This window comes from Salvelinus namaycush, unplaced genomic scaffold (genome assembly GCF_016432855.1).
Source record: "Salvelinus namaycush isolate Seneca unplaced genomic scaffold, SaNama_1.0 Scaffold29, whole genome shotgun sequence".
Classification (NCBI taxonomy): domain Eukaryota; kingdom Metazoa; phylum Chordata; class Actinopteri; order Salmoniformes; family Salmonidae; genus Salvelinus; species Salvelinus namaycush.
The window spans coordinates 1-13369 of record NW_024059785.1 but is presented as its reverse complement, the minus strand read 5'-3'; positions in this window follow the sequence as shown (position 1 = coordinate 13369).

Sequence of the window (13369 nt, the reverse complement as noted above, 5' to 3'; positions counted from 1 at the left end):
TGTGCTCAGGTCTTGTTTGCAGAACTCCCTAAGCTCGCTCTGGCACAGAGGGATGAAATGGACATTCTGGCAGAGGCCGTAACCCAGATGTCCCCCGGTCGTGCACTGGGGGTCGATGGACTCCCAGTGGAGTTTCATAAAATATTCTGGGGAAAAATTGGACTGGACTTATTTTGCGTGTTGCGTGAATGCGTCGGGGTAGGAGAGTTGCCGATGATCTGCCGTCGGGCGGCTCTGACTCTCCTGCCCAAAAAAGGGGACTTGTGTGAAACCTCTACTTCCACACAATCCCGGATCCGGGAGCACCCCCATCAGTAAAAAAGCTGACTAGCATAGCCTAGCATAGCGTCACAAGTAAATACTAGCATCTAAATATCATTAAATCACAAGTCCAAGACACCAGATGAAAGATACACATCTTGTGAATCCAGCCATCATTTCTGATTTTTAAAAAGTTTTACAGGGAAGACACAATATGTAAATCTATTAGCTAACCACGTTAGCAAAAGACACCACTTTTTTTACTCCACCATTTTTTTCCTGCATAGGTAGCTATCACAAATTCGACCAAAAAAAGATATAAATAGCCACTAACCAAGAAACAACTTCATCAGATGACAGTCTGATAACATATTTATTGTATAGCATATGTTTTGTTAGAAAAATGTGCATATTTCAGGTATAAATCATAGTTTACCATTGCAGCCACCATCACAACTCTCACCAAAGCGACTAGAATAACTACAGAGAGCAACGTGAATTACCTAAATACTCATCATAAAACATTTCTCAAAAATACACAGCGTACAGCAAATGAAAGACAAAGATCTTGTGAATCCAGCCAATATTTCAGATTTTTTAAGTGTTTTACAGCGAAAACACAATATAGCATTATATTAGCTTACCACAATAGCCAGAAACACAAGCCATTTACCAGCAGCAAAGGTTAGCGATCGTAACAAACAAGCAAAAGATATATAATTTTTGACTAACCTTCATAAACTTCTTCAGATGACAGTCCTGTAACATCATATTACACAATGCATATAGGGTTTGTTCGAAAATGTGCATATGTAGCGGCACAAATCGTGGTTATACAATGTGATTAGTAGCCAAACTTCAAGCAATCTGTCCGGCGCCATCTTGGAGAGGCACCTAATCTAATCGATAACTAATCATAAACTTGACAAAAAAATACAGGTTGGACAGCAAATGAAAGATACATTAGTTCTTAATGCAACCGCTGTGTTAGATTTTTAAAATTAACGCTACTACTACATACAGCGTGCGCTAAAGCGAGACCGCACCGAAATTCATGGCGGAATTATTGTTTAACATTTTTCAACATAAATACGAATTAACAGCATAAAGACTTCTTACTATTTGATGAGCTTCCATCAGAATCTTGGGCAAGGTGTCCTTTCTCCAGAACAATCGTCTTTTGGTTGAAAGATGTCCTCTTCTCCTGTAGAATTAGCAGCTAACGCTAGCTATGTGCCGGAGAGGTGTCCAACTCGCGATAGCGCGTGACAAAGAAATTCCAGAAAATCGCAATAAACTGATATAAACTGCTATAAGTCGGTTTAAATTAACTACCTTATGAAGTTTTACTCTTTACTCCTTCCTATATATATTGTTCTATTTGTTTTATTTAACCTTTAATTAACTAGGCAAGTCAGTTAAAAACATATTCTTATTTACAATGATGACCTTCCCAGGGCCAAACCCGGACGACACTGGGCCAATTGTGGGCCGCCCTATGGGACTCCCAGTCACGGTCAGTTGTGATACAGCCTGGATTCGAACCAGGGTGTCTGTAGTGACGCCTCTAGCACAGAGATGCAGTGCCTTAGAACGCTGTGCCACTCCCGGAGCCTTATATTTACGTACCCAACTCAATTACATCATACCCATGCACATCGACTCAGTACTGGTACTCCCTGTATATAGCCATGTTATTTTCTACTTCCTGTATATAGCCATGTTATTTTCCACTCTCTGTATATAGCCATGTTATTTTCTACTCCCTGTATATAGCCATGTTATTTTCTACTTCCTTGTATATAGCCATGTTATTTTCTACTTCCTGTATATAGCCATGTTATTTTCTACTCTCTGTATATAGCCATGTTATTTTCTACTTCCTGTGTTTAACCATGTTATTTTCTACTCCCTGTATATAGCCATGTTATTTTCTACTTCCAGTATATTGTAACGGCTTTCTTCCATAGGTGAAGGAGAGGACCAAAGTGCAGCGCGGCTAGTGTTCAACATGTTTAATATAATAACAAGTGAACACTACAAACAACAAACAAAATAACAAACCGTGAAAACCGAGACAGTCCTATCTGGTGCAGAACAAACACAGAGACAGGAAACAAACACCCACAAAATCCCAACACAAAACAAGCCTCCTATATATGATTCTCAATCAGGGACAACGATTACCATCTGCCTCTGATTGAGAACCATATTAGGCTGGACATAGAAACAGACAAACTAGACACACAACATAGAATTCCCACCCAGCTCACGTCCTGACCAACTAAACACATACAAAACAACAGAAAACAGGTCAGGAACGTGACAGAACCCCCCCCTCAAGGTGCGAACTCCGGGCGCACCCCTAAAACTCAAGGGGAGGGTCTGGGTGGGCATCTGTCCGCGGTGGCGGCTCCGGCGCAGGACGAGGACACCACTCCACCACTGTCTTTGTCCCCCTCCTTAGCGTCCTTTGAGTGGCGACCCTCGCCCACGACCTTGGCCTAAGAATCCTCCCCAAGGCCCCCACATGATTTAGGAGGTAGCTCAGGACAGAGAGGTAGCTCAGGACAGAGAGGTAGCTCAAGACAGAGAGGTAGCTCAGGACAGAGAGGTAGCTCAGGACAGAGAGGTAGCTCAGGACAGAGGGGCAACTCCGGACTAATGGCAGCTCCGGACTGAGTGGCAGCTCCGGACTGAGTGGCAGCTCCGGACTGAGTGGCAGCTCCGGACTGTAGGGCAGCTCATGACTGGAGGGCAGCTCATGACTGGAGGGCAGCTCATGACTGGAGGGCAGCTCATGACTGGAGGGCAGCTCATGACTGTAGGGCAGCTCATGACTGTAGGGCAGCTCATGACTGTAGGGCAGCTCATGACTGTAGGGCGTCTCTGGCAGCTCCTGACTGGCTGGCGTCTCTGGCAGCTCCTGACTGGCTGGCGTCTCTGGCAGCTCCTGACTGGCTGGCGTCTCTGGCAGCTCCTGACTGGCTGGCGTCTCTGGCAGCTCCTGACTGGCTGGCGTCTCTGGCAGCTCCTGACTGGCTGGCGTCTCTGGCAGCTCCTGACTGACGGACGGCTCTAGCGGCTCCTGACTGACGGACGGCTCTAATGGCTCGGGACAGACGGGCGGCTCTAATGGCTCGTGGCAGACGGATGGCTCAGATGGTGCTGGGCAGACGGATGGCTCAGATGGCGCTGGGCAGACGGATGGCTCAGACGGCGCTGGGCAGACAGATGGCTCAGACGGCGCTGGGCAGGCAGGCAGCTCAGACGGCGCTGGGCAGACGGATAGTTCAGGCGCCGCTGGGCAGACGGGCAGTTCAGGCGCCGCTGGGCAGACGGGCAGTTCAGGCACCGCTGGGCAGACGGCAGACTCTGGCCGGCTGAGACGCACTATAGGCCTGATGCGTGGTGCCGGAACTGGAGGTACCGGGCTGAGGGCACGCACCTCAGGGCGAGTGCAGGGAGCAGGAACAGGGCACACTGGACTCTCGAGGCGCACTATAGGCCTGGTGCGTGGTACCGGAACTGGAGGTACCGGGCTGAGGGCACGCACCTCAGGGCGAGTGCGGGGAGAAGGAACAGTGCGTACAGGGCTCTGGAGACGCACAGGAGGCTTGGTGCGTGGTGCCGGAACTGGAGGCACTGGGCTGGAGACACGCACCATAGGGAGAGTGCGTGGAGGAGGAACAGGGCTCTGGAGATGCACTGGAAGCCTGGTGCGTGGTGTAGGCACCGGTGGTACTGGGCTGGGGCGGGAAGGTGGCGCCGGATATACCGGACCGTGAAGGAGGACACGCGCTCTTGAGCACCGAGCCTCCCCAACCTTACCAGGTTGAATGGTCCCCGTAGCCCTGCCAGTGCGGCGAGGTGGAATAGCCCGCACTGGGTTATGCAGGCGAACCGGGGACACCACCTGTAAGGCTGGTGCCATGTACGCCGGCCCGAGGAGACGTACTGGAGGCCAGATATGTTGGGCCGGCTTCATGGCACCCGGCTCGATGCCCAACCTAGCCCTACCAGTGCGGCAAGGTGGAATAGCCCGCCCTGGGCTAAGCACGCGTACTGGGGACACCGTGCGCTCCACCGCATAACACGGTGTCTGACCAGTACGACGCCCTCTCACTCCACGGTAAGCCCGGGGAGTTGGCTCAGGTATCCAACCCGGCTTCGCCACACTCCCCTTTAGCCCCCCCCCCCCCAAGAAATTTTTGGGTGAGCCTCTCGGGCTTCCGTGCTAGTCGCGTACCCTCATACCTCCGGTTCCTCTTTCCGGTTGCCTCTGCTCTCCTCGCTGCCTCCAGCTGTTCCCATGGGAGGCGATCCTTTCCAGCCAGGATCTCCTCCCATGTGTAGCAACCCTTGCCGTTTAAGACATCTTCCCATGTCCATTCCTCTGTCTGTCTCTGCCCGTTGCCACGCTGCTTGGTCCGGGTTTGGTGGGTGTTTCTGTAACGGCTTTCTTCCATAGGTGAAGGAGAGGACCAAAGTGCAGCGCGGCTAGTGTTCAACATGTTTAATATAATAACAAGTGAACACTACAAACAACAAACAAAATAACAAACCGTGAAAACCGAGACAGTCCTATCTGGTGCAGAACAAACACAGAGACAGGAAACAAACACCCACAAAATCCCAACACAAAACAAGCCTCCTATATATGATTCTCAATCAGGGACAACGATTACCATCTGCCTCTGATTGAGAACCATATTAGGCTGGACATAGAAACAGACAAACTAGACACACAACATAGAATTCCCACCCAGCTCACGTCCTGACCAACTAAACACATACAAAACAACAGAAAACAGGTCAGGAACGTGACATATATAGCCATGTTATTTTCTACTTCCTGTATATAGCCATGTTATTTTCTACTTCCTGTGTTTAACCATGTTATTTTCTACTCCCTGTATTTAGCCATGTTATTTTCTACTTCCAGTATATAGCCATGTTATTTTCTACTTCCTGTATATAGCCATGTTATTTTCTACTCTCTGTATATAGCCATGTTATTTTCTACTTCCTGTGTTTAACCATGTTATTTTCTACTCCCTGTATATAGCCATGTTATTTTCTACTTCCAGTATATAGCCATGTTATTTTCTACTTCCTGTATATAGCCATGTTATTTTCTACTTCCTGTATATGGCCATGTTATTTTCTACTTCCTGTATATAGCCATGTTATTTTATACTCCCTATATATAGCCATGTTATTTTATACTTCCTGTATATAGATATGTTATTTTCTACTTCCTGTATATAGCCATGTTATGTTCTAATTCCTGTATATGGCCATGTTAGTTTCTAATTCCTGTATATGGCCATGTTATTTTCTAATTCCTGTATATGGCCATGTTATTTTCTAATTCCTGTATATGTGTAACGGTCCTGACCTGTTTTATGTTGTTTTTGTATGTGTTTAGGTCAGGGCATGTGTTTTGGGTGGGCAGTCTATGTTATCTGTTTCTATGTTGGTTTTGGTTGCCTGGTATGGCTCTTAATTAGAGGCAGGTGTTTTGCGTTCTCCTCTAATTAAGAGTCATATTTAGGTAGGGTGTTCTCACTGTTTGTTTGTGGGTGATTGTCTTCCGTGTCTGTGTTTGTACACCACGCGGGACTGTTTACGGTTTGTTCGGTTTGTGTAGCCTATGTTCCTATTCGTGCGTTTTCTTGTTTTATGTGAGTACGTCGTCTAGGTCTGTCTACACCGTTTGTTGTTTTTGTTAGTTTAATCAAGTTCGTGTTTTCGTTAATAAAATATGTCATTTCACTACGCTGCGCCTTGGTTCCCTCAATACTCCTCCTCTTCAGATGAAGAGGAGGAGGACTGCCGTTACAGAATCACCCACCAAATTAGGACCAAGCGGCAAGGGAAAGCTCGACAGGGCAACAAGGACTCCTGGACTTGGGACGAAATATTGGACGGGAGAGGTCCATGGGCACAGCAGGGAGAATATCGCCGTCCCAAAGCTGAGCTGGAGGCACTGAGGAGAGTAGAGGCTACCGGAGAGAGGAACTGGAGTTATGAGGGAACGCGTCTGGCACGGAAGCCAAAAAAGCCCGTAAGTAACACCCAAAAATTTCTTGGGGGGGGGCTAAGAGGTAGTGGGCCAAGGGCAGGTAGGAGACCTGCGCCCACTTCCCAGGCTTACCGTGGAGAGCGGGAGTACGGGCAGGCGCCGTGTTACGCAGTAGAGCGCACGGTGTCTCCTGTACGAGTGCATAGCCCAGTGCGGGTTATTCCACCTCCCCGCACTGGCAGGGCTAGATGGGGTATTGAGCCAGGTGTCATGAGGCCGGCTCAACGCGTCTGGTCTCCAGTGCGTCTCCTCGGGCCGGCATACATGGCACCTGCCTTACGCATGGTTTCCCCGGTTCGCCTACATAGGCCGTGCGGGTTATTCCACCTCCTCGCACTGGTCGGGCGACCGGGAGCATTCAACCAGGTAAGGTTGGGCAGGCTCAATGCTCAAGAGTGCCAGTACGCCTCCACGGTCCGGTATTTCCGGCGCCACCTCCCCGCCCCAGCCTAGTACCTACAGTGTCTACACTACGCACTAGGCTACCAGTGCGTCTCCTGAGCCCTGTTCCTCCTCCACGCACTCTCTCTGTAGTGCGTGTATCCAGTTCGGTGCCTCCAGTTCCGGCACCACGCACTAAGCCTCCTGTGCGTCTCCAGAGCCCTGTACACACTGTTTCTTCTCCCCCTACTAATCCTGATGTGCTTGTCCTCAGCCCGGTGTCACCAGTGCCGGTACCTCGCATCAGTTATAGAGTGGGCTTTGAGAGTACAGTGTGCCCTGTCCCTGCTCCCCGCACTAGTAGGAAGGTGCTTATCCTTAGCCCGGTGCCTCCAGTTCCGGCACCACGCACCAGGTCTACAGTGCGCCTTATCCGGCCAGAGCCATCCGTCTCCTCAGCGTCATCTGAGCCATCCGTCTCCCCAGCGCCATCTGAGCCATCCGTCTCCCCAGCGCCATCTGAGCCATCCGTCTCCCCAGCGCCGTCTGAGCCATCCGTCTGCCATGAGCCTGCAAAGCCGCCCGTCTGCCATGAGCCTGCAAAGCCGCCCGTCTGCCATGAGCCTACAGAGCCGTCCGCCAGACAGGAGCCGCTAGAGCCGCCCGCCAGACAGGAGCCGCTAGAGCCGCCCGCCAGACAGGATCCGCCAGAGCCGCCAACCAGACAGGATCCGCCAGAGCCGCCAACCAGACAGGATCTGCCAGAGCCGCCAACCAGACAGGATCTGCCAGAGCCGCCAACCAGACAGGATCTGCCAGAGCCGCCAGCGAGCCATGAGCAGCCAGAGCCGTCAGAGAGCCATGAGCAGCCAGAGCCGTCAGCCTGCCATGAGCGTCGAGAGCCGTCAGCCTGCCATGAGCGTCGAGAGCCGTCAGCCTGCCATGAGCGTCGAGAGCCGTCAGCCTGCCATGAGCGTCGAGAGCCGTCAGCCTGCCATGAGCGTCGAGAGCCGTCAGCCTGCCATGAGCGTCGAGAGCCGTCAGCCTGCCATGAGCGTCGAGAGCCGTCAGCCTGCCATGAGCGTCGAGAGCCGTCAGCCTGCCATGAGCGTCGAGAGCCGTCAGCCTGCCATGAGCGTCGAGAGCCGTCAGCCAGCCATGAGCGTCGAGAGCCGTCAGCCAGCCATGAGCGTCGAGAGCCGTCAGCCAGCCATGAGCGTCGAGAGCCGTCAGCCAGCCATGAGCGTCAAGAGCCGTTCAGTCAGGATCTGCCTGAGTATCACAGCCGGGACCTGCCCCTTGTCCCGGTGCTGCCCCTTGTCCCGGTGCTGCCCCTTGTCCCGGTGCTGCCCCTTGTCCCGGTGCTGCCCCTTGTCCCGGTGCTGCCCCTTGTCCCGGTGCTGCCCCTTATCCCGGTGCTGGTCCTTATCCTGGTGCTGCCCCTTATCCTGGTGCTGCCCCTTATCCCGGTGCTGCCCCTTGTCCCGGTGCTGCCCCTTCTCCCGGTGCTGGCCGTTCATTTAGGGGATGTTAGTTTGAGGGTGGTCATTGGGAGGGGAAGACAGAAGCGGGGAGTGACTATGGTGGTGTGGGGACAGCGTCCAGAGCCGGAGCCACCACCGTGGTCAACTGCCCACCCAGACCCTCCCCTGGACTTTGTGCTGGTGCGCCCGGCGTTCGCACCTTGAGGGGGGGGTTCTGTAACGGTCCTGACCTGTTTTATGTTGTTTTTGTATGTGTTTAGGTCAGGGCATGTGTTTTGGGTGGGCAGTCTATGTTATCTGTTTCTATGTTGGTTTTGGTTGCCTGGTATGGCTCTTAATTAGAGGCAGGTGTTTTGCGTTCTCCTCTAATTAAGAGTCATATTTAGGTAGGGTGTTCTCACTGTTTGTTTGTGGGTGATTGTCTTCCGTGTCTGTGTTTGTACACCACGCGGGACTGTTTACGGTTTGTTCGGTTTGTGTAGCCTATGTTCCTATTCGTGCGTTTTCTTGTTTTATGTGAGTACGTCGTCTAGGTCTGTCTACACCGTTTGTTGTTTTTGTTAGTTTAATCAAGTTCGTGTTTTCGTTAATAAAATATGTCATTTCACTACGCTGCGCCTTGGTTCCCTCAATACTCCTCCTCTTCAGATGAAGAGGAGGAGGACTGCCGTTACAATATGGCCATGTTATGTTCTAATTCCTGTATATGGCCATGTTATTTTCTAATTCCTGTATATAGCCATGTTATGTTCTAATTCCTGTATTCCTGATTCCTAATTCCTGTATATACTGATGTTACTGCTCTTACTGTTGTTACGATGTTTCTGATGTTACTGATGTTTCTGATGTTACTGCTGTTACGATGTTTCTGATGTTACTGCTGTTACTGCTCTAACTGACTGATGCGTTGTATCAGGATCTCTGTGATGTAACAGTACCTTTCACTTTTTCCCCCTAGGACAATCAGTACTCACTTCCAGACTCTATCTCCGCTCACTAATGTTAGTCTTGGTTATATCTGAGATCATTCCTCGTAATCACAATGTGAAGTCACTCACAGTCACAGGGTGAGTCCCAGTAATCTCTCCTTTCTCCGGAAGTGTACACAGCATTGGTGGAGGCAGGGGCTAGTGAGAGTGTCCACCATATTTCTTATACCAGTCATTTCCTTAATCAGTGAAGGGAAGTGAACAAGTGCACACTTTGAGAGGTAGGAGAGATATTGGGACACTCTCATTATTCAGGGGATGGAGAGCTCTCTGGAATGGGAGTGCAGATAGTAATGTCATACGCTGTCAGAAGATGCTGGTAATAATTTTTTTGTGTTCGGAGTGTGTTACTTGTTCAGGCTATGCTACTGGTTGTGTTGTTGATGGTGATGTATGAATGGCAAATTATTTGAATATGTTTGGCTGTCTAAGATATGGCTGTGTTTGTGTGTGTGTGTGTGTGTGTGTGTGTGTGTGTTTGGCTGCCTGAGCACTAAACCGCCGCTTTAGAAACACATTATTCCTTTCTAACAAAATGACAAGCCTCTTAGACTCTAAGTAAAGCTCTAATGCTCTCGCCATCATTTCAGTCCTACCAACATTACGAGCATTTCAGTATGACTCATGTATTCTCATTTCAGTACTACCAACATTACGAGCATTTCGATATGACTCATGTACTCTCATTTCAGTACGGACATTTACGGTCATTTCAGTTAGCCTCTAACATTGCTGCATTTGAGGAATACTCACCCTCTGTCAACAACTCACAGTATCAGGGTGGTTCTCTGCAGTATTCTTCTCATGTTTGGGTTATTTTAAAGTTAGTATTCAGGCTTTCTTCTCGCAGCAGGGGTGCCTATCAGGAATACTCAACCAAGTCAACAACACACGGTACATCAGGGTGCTAGCTACTGTGCTCTTTATTTCATCGTTATGGGTTATTTTGATGCTAGAATCCAGCCAGTGGTACCAGGGGGTGTTTCTTAAGTTTGGGTTATTTTGATGCTAGGATCCAGACAGTAGTACCAGGGGGTGTTTCTTAAGTTTGGGTTATTTTGATGCTAGGATCCAGACAGTAGTACCAGGGGGTGTTTCTTAAGTTTGGGTTATTTTGATGCTAGGATCCAGACAGTAGTACCAGGGGGTGTTTCTTAAGTTTGGGTTATTTTGATGCTAGAATCCAGACAGTGGTACCAGGGGGTGTTTCTTAAGTTTGGGTTATTTTGATGCTAGGATCCAGACAGTAGTACCAGGGGGTGTTTCTTAAGTTTGGGTTATTTTGATGCTAGAATCCAGACAGTAGTACCAGGGGGTGTTTCTTAAGTTTGGGTTATTTTGATGCTAGGATCCAGACAGTAGTACCAGGGGGTGTTTCTTAAGTTTGGGTTATTTTGATGCTAGAATCCAGACAGTAGTACCAGGGGGTGTTTCTTAAGTTTGGGTTATTTTGATGCTAGAATCCAGACAGTAGTACCAGGGGGTGTTTCTTAAGTTTGGGTTATTTTGATGCTAGGATCCAGCCAGTGGTACCAGGGGGTGTTTCTTAAGTTTGGGTTATTTTGATGCTAGAATCCAGACAGTAGTACCAGGGGGTGTTTCTTAAGTTTGGGTTATTTTGATGCTAGGATCCAGCCAGTGGTACCAGGGGGTGTTTCTTAAGTTTGGGTTATTTTGATGCTAGAATCCAGACAGTAGTACCAGGGGGTGTTTCTTAAGTTCGGGTTATTTTGATGCTAGGATCCAGCCAGTGGTACCAGGGGGTGTTTCTTAAGTTTGGGTTATTTTGATGCTAGAATCCAGACAGTAGTACCAGGGGGTGTTTCTTAAGTTTGGGTTATTTTGATGCTAGAATCCAGACAGTAGTACCAGGGGGTGTTTCTTAAGTTTGGGTTATTTTGATGCTAGGATCCAGCCAGTGGTACCAGGTGGTGTTTCTTAAGTTTGGGTTATTTTGATGCTAGAATCCAGCTAGTGGTACCAGGGGGTGTTTCTTAAGTTTGGGTTATTTTGATGCTAGGATCCAGCCAGTGGTACCAGGGGGTGTTTCTTAAGTTTGGGTTATTTTGATGCTAGAATCCAGCCAGTAGTACCAGGGGGTGTTTCTTAAGTTTGGGTTATATTGATGCTAGAATCCAGACAGTGGTACCAGGGGGTGTTTCTTAAGTTTGGGTTATTTTGATGCTAGGATCCAGCCAGTGGTACCAGGGGGTGTTTCTTAAGTTTGGGTTATTTTGATGCTAGAATCCAGCCAGTGGTACCAGGGGGTGTTTCTTAAGTTTGGGTTATTTTGATGCTAGAATCCAGCCAGTGGTACCAGGGGGTGTTTCTTAAGTTTGGGTTATTTTGATGCTAGAATCCAGCCAGTGGTACCAGGGGGTGTTTCTTAAGTTTGGGTTATTTTGATGCTAGAATCCAGCCAGTGGTACCAGGGGGTGTTTCTTAAGTTTGGGTTATTTTGATGCTAGAATCCAGCCAGTGGTACCAGGGGGTGTTTCTTAAGTTTGGGTTATTTTGATGCTAGAATCCAGCCAGTGGTACCAGGGGGTGTTTCTTAAGTTTGGGTTATTTTGATGCTAGAATCCAGCCAGTGGTACCAGGGGGTGTTTCTTAAGTTTGGGTTATTTTGACGCTAGAATCCAGCCAGTAGTACCAGGGGGTGTTTCTTAAGTTTGGGTTATTTTGACGCTAGAATCCAGACAGTAGTACCAGGGGGTACTATGATGTGTCTTAGGTTTGGATAATAATCATGCTAGCTGTTATATACTCTTTCATGGGAACACCCGTCCTTCAACACGCAGTAGCATTAGGGTGGGGTTCTGTGCTGTTTCTTGGGTTTGGATCATTTTGTTGCTAACTAGACCTCCTCCTCCTTCTCCTCCTCCTCCTATCACTGCTGTTCTATTTATAGCGCTACAGTTTGGCATAGTTTCCACAGTCCCCTCCCTTTGAAGGACGTTCCTCCATTTCCATCCAACTCACAGCCCATCTGGGTCCATATTGGTGTGTGTGTGTGTGTGTGTGAACCAGGAAATTGATCCGATATTAATTAGATACTAATCAGACACATTTACTCAGGGAAATTAGAATGAGGGTTTTCTTTTCTCTGATGCTGATGGCAGTTTAAGGATGAGACATTTCCTATGTGGAACCTAATGATAAATCATTTAGGACATCGTGATGTGAGACATTTCCTATGTGGAACCTAATGACAAATCATTTAGGACATCGTGATGTGAGACATTACATTTTGGTGTTTCTCCTGATCTACAATTCACTAGTTTTACAGTACTGTCAAATAAAATTAAAATCACATTTTATTTGTAACATGCGCTGAATACAACAGGTAATATTTCACAACCTTATTGTGAAATTCTTACTTACGAGCCCTAACCAACAATGCTGAGTTTTTAAAAAGTAAGTAAGAACATGTGCAGGGGTACGAGGTAGGTGAAGTAACATGTGCAGGGGTACGAGGTAGGTGTAGTAACATGTGCAGGGGTATGAGGTAGGTGTAGTAACATGTGCAGGGGTATGAGGTAGGTGAAGTAATATGTGCAGGGGTACGAGGTAGCTGAAGTAATATGTGCAGGGGTACGAGGTAGGTGTAGTAACATGTGCAGGGGTATGAGTTAGGTGAAGTAATATGTGCAGGGGTACGAGGTAGCTGAAGTAATATGTGCAGGGGTACGAGGTAGGTGTAGTAACATGTGCAGGGGTATGAGGTAGGTGTAGTAACATGTGCAGGGGTACGAGGTAGGTGTAGTAACATGTGCAGGGGTATGAGGTAGGTGCGGTAATATGTGCAGGGGTACGAGGTAGGTGAAGTAATATGTGCAGGGGTACGAGGTAGCTGAAGTAATATGTGCAGGGGTACGAGGTAGCTGAAGTAACATGTGCAGGGGTACGAGGTAGGTGTAGTAACATGTGCAGGGGTACGAGGTAGGTGTAGTAACATGTGCAGGGGTACGAGGTAGGTGAAGTAACATGTGCAGGGGTACGAGGTAGGTGAAGTAACATGTGCAGGGGTACGAGGTAGCTGAAGTAACATGTGCAGGGGTACGAGGTAGGTGAAGTAACATGTGCAGGGGTACGAGGTAGCTGAAGTAATATGTGCAGGGGTACGAGGTAGCTGAAGTAATATGTGCAGGGGTACGAGGTAGGTG